This window comes from Salvia miltiorrhiza, unplaced genomic scaffold, assembly GCF_028751815.1.
Source record: "Salvia miltiorrhiza cultivar Shanhuang (shh) unplaced genomic scaffold, IMPLAD_Smil_shh fragScaff_scaffold_132_2, whole genome shotgun sequence".
Lineage (NCBI taxonomy): Eukaryota > Viridiplantae > Streptophyta > Magnoliopsida > Lamiales > Lamiaceae > Salvia > Salvia miltiorrhiza.
Genome location: NW_026651413.1, coordinates 49,866 through 53,955, shown reverse-complemented (window position 1 = coordinate 53,955; position 4,090 = coordinate 49,866). Strand labels below are relative to the sequence as shown.

The following is a 4,090-nucleotide window of genomic DNA, read 5'->3' as shown; positions in this document are numbered from 1 at the left end:
TCTTCATTGAGCGTCTCGTCGGCTCGGCATCGGTGAGGGGCTCGCGTGAGCTTGGCGCGTGTAATACCCCGTTTCCTCGAGCTAAGTTTAGAAAAATTTTGAACTTAGATAGGAAGATGATTCACGCCGAATAAAAGAAAATGAATTTATTTTAATTCCAACAAAGACGATTTACAAAAATATATTTGTAAATTTAGTTATTTAAATTCTTATGCATTGCATATTTATTTAAATTGAGCATTTGAATTTTTTTTTATACGAGCATTTGAACCCTAAAGAATTATTTCAGTTTGACAATTCATCACAGATGTTTTAATTGTCACATCACGTTATTTCATTGCTTTTAGCAACACTTACCATCAAGCCACTCCCTACAATTAAAGTCTTCCTACACTCTATTTTCCTTCATTCACACAATTAAAGTCTTCCTACACTCTATTTTCCTTCATTCACACAATTAAAGTCTTCCTACACTCTATTTTCTTTCATTCACACATCTACTCTTGAAAAAGTAACAGCATAGCCGTGCAGTCACCCCACCCTGTGCATCCCTTTTATATCATCAGCCAAAGTCCTCCTTCATCCCACACAAATTTCTCAACCAGAGATAGAGCTCCAGCTCAGTCCATAAAACAAACAACATTTTCATCAAGGTTTCATTTCAAATTCACTATTGAACCAGACTGCCAAATCAAAACCACCAAGATGTTCATCAACTCAAGGTTTTATTTCAACCAAATTATTTACGCAGTGTTTACTAAAGTAGACAACAACTCAATCTTTCATTTTTAGAAGAATACATTCATACATATGTTCGCATACATCTATTCTGTGTATATATATAAATATGTGTGTATCCGCATTAACAATTGAACCAAGTTTTCAGTATGTATAACAAAATTCATTTACTGATTTAAAGAAAAGACTTATGTTTGTACATATGAAAGAATCGACTTGATAAAAGAGAAGTCTTGAAGCTTTGTTATCCCCTGATTTCGAACCTTACTGCGTCGAGTCCTTTGGTGTGTTTGTTGGCTGTGAGAGTCGATAGATGGAGGGAGGTAGAGCACGGCACGGCGGCAACTCGCCGCTGCTGTCCGGCCAAGGGAGAGTGAAAAGGGGGAGGAGATCCGAGGCGGCGGCTTTTCTGCCGTTGCTCTGGATCTGAGAACGGCGGCGGCCATGGCTGTCCTGTGGTCGCCGGACTGATTCAGAAAGAGAGGGGTGGCCGGCGGCGTTCGTCGCCGGAAGAGGAACCGTGCAGTCACTGGAGGAGACTGAGGGCGACTGGATTGAGGTCACTAGGGTTCAGGCGCTGCAGCAGTTCATCGCTGTTGTCGTCGCCGGAGATCTGAGAGAGGGAGTTCGAGTCACGTCGGCGGCAGCTTTTCTTGTTGCAGTCGCCGAGAAGGGAGAAGAGAGAAGGGAGCTGGAGCCTGTCGCCGCTTGCTCCGGCGAGCTCCAACGGCCGTGAAGTCCGAGCAGTTGCGAGGGAGAGAGGCGAGCAGTCGTGAGGGAGAAAGAGATGAGCAGTCGTCGGGGAGAGGAAAGATGACGAAGAAGGGAGAGCCGCGCCGCTCGCCGGCGGCGACGGCGCCGTTGAACGGCAGCGGCGACGGACATATCGTCCGAGAGAGAGAGGAGAGAGGAGTGTGCAGCTGCGTTTGTGTTTGTATGTGTGTGTGCGGCTGATAAGGAGGAAAAGGGGGTGGGGGTGTTGGGCTAGGTTTGGGCTTGAGTGTTGGGCCGAGTTTTGTTTAAATTTTATTTCAGTTGGGCCAGTGTTTAATTAAAGGGTTGGGACTCATTTTATTTAAACTTGGGCTGCCATTTTTTTTTAGTGGGCTGCGAAATTAAAAAAAAAAAAAGGGGAGGTCCTTGATTTAATTATTTTAAATGGGCTGCCCAATTATTGATTTAATTGGATTGTGGAGAGTTGTTTTAAAAAAAAAAAGCTACACTATTATAATTAATTAGACTTATTAAGTTTGATTAATTATTTTAATTTTCATAATAATATTAAATTATTATTATTATGTGCATATTTTAAGTAATTTCTTATTATATGCCAAGCATGACATGAATTTGCATTATATTTTTGCAATAAGAGTATTTAAGATTTAATTGGTTTTATTTATAATTCCAATTATTAAAGAAAGATGAGTAAGAATATTGTTGGTGTTCTTAACTCAAGAGAAATGTTTTCAATTATTTATTCATTAAATTTTGAAAACCGACTAAGTGAATCATAGAATGTTAAGCACTACACCATGGCTTAAGATTAGATTCAAGGAGACCTATTAAGAATAGAATTTCTTGTAGGCTTTGTGACCAGGGGGACTAGCGCTGCTTTCCCAAGACAGGTTTTTATGTGTATGATCTTCAGGCTTTGCCTATCCAGGTGGGCATTACTTTTACTATACGTATATAGAGATCCCCTGCGTGTCGTAGGCCTCTTATACGAATGAATGCATGAGATGATCTAACTGTTAATTTCAGTTTCATATATATCAAATGAGTTTAAATGTTACATTCAAGCAAGTTATTTCATGACAAAATCTTTGAGTTAAAGTTATTTCAAGTATTGTCTTGCCATAAAATGTTTAAATTTTAGTATGATATCTATCTGCTTTGGCTTTGCCAATGATGCAATCAAATTCGGGTCCTAAGCAGTTGATAGCTATCCTGCCTTGACTAGTGTACACCAGTGACCGTGAGTCATCTAGCGGGTTGGCCGGTCAAGTGACCGTGAGAGGTGGCCACCTCTCCGGCACACAGTTCCAGATATGATAGATTACAAAAGAACTTAGACTGCAGTCGAACTTTAAGAATCACAACTGAATTTAGTAAGCTTGGGCATTTTTAGCGAAAAAACCCCTTGCTGTACTGTTTATGATGGCATGACAATTTGAATCTTTACGAAGCATGTTACATTTCATAGTAGGCATATGTGCCCACTGAGTATTTTTATACTTAGCCCTGCATGTATTTCTAAATGTGCAGGTTGAGCAGCTGATGGAATGGAATGATGTTGAGCGGGTGTTCCTTTGACATTTCAAGAAATGTAACCTTGAGTATACATCTTCATATGTATATCTCACACGTTTTCCGCTGCAAAACACTTTAATTAGAATAACTCTATGTTATGAAGTTGTGACACGTGTTATTGGGTAACCCACCTTAATCAGTTCTCCTTTATGTGTATGTTTTATAAGTATCCAAATGATCATATATGATCCTAGCATTTTATCTATGAGTGACATTTCCATATACTTTAATGTTAAGTAATTGTCCATATCCGTTCCCACTCATTAATTCTCATCCCAAGTCATAATCCCGGCTAAATTTGTCATTAAGGGTTGCGGGCTGTGACAGAATGGTATCAGAGCGGTTCGTTCGCTCTGGCCCTAGAAACCTTATTATAAAAGAGTCGAGTCTAGTTTGATTCTTTTGACTTACATGGGTTTATACGGCACCGCTCAACACTCCATTGCATCGTGCTCAATCAAGGAAAGAAGGTAACTGTAGTTCACGTGTTAAAGATGTTATTGTTCGAAGATGTTTTATGAATATGTTTATGTAAAGAGCATGCTATGATGAAATGTTGAATGTTTTGCCTTTCATGGCATATTTTCGCAATCTATGATGTTATGATCAGACGAATAATAGAAAAATTGACATATGTTTTCCCAGAGAACATAGATTGCTATAAGTTGCATGATCACAATTTCAAAAGAACATAGACTACTAGGTTAGTAGGATATCTCTACAATCTAGATTCTTAAGGTGATGATGTAGAAGAATGAAAGAGAACTTAGAGCATTTCAGCTCCCTCAAGAAAACAATGATTCTTTTGAACTACAAAGAGGAATTAAAAGATATGTACGAGGTAAAAGAAAAGCACAGAATGACTATACGCGACGAATTCAAGGTAAACGTTGCATCAAAGGTTGAACCATAGTCTCTACGTTCGAATGTTCAAGTGCGACGGAACTTCGAATCAACTTTTGCTACACGATAAATTTTAAGAATAGTGTGTTTTGCCTGTGTACGTATGTCTGTGTGTATATGTCTTAAGAGAGGTTTGGGG

At 39.2% G+C, this 4,090-nt stretch overlaps 1 long non-coding RNA gene across 1 annotated transcript; it reads left to right on the top strand.

Moving 5' to 3' along the window:
- The first annotated feature begins 495 nt into the window (after window positions 1–495).
- On the top strand, window positions 496–3,270 carry LOC131002444 (uncharacterized). The gene is made up of 3 exons (XR_009094293.1): window positions 496–722; window positions 2,323–2,401; window positions 3,004–3,270. It is a non-coding gene; the product is annotated as an uncharacterized LOC131002444 (long non-coding RNA).
- The last annotated feature ends 820 nt before the right edge of the window (window positions 3,271–4,090 follow it).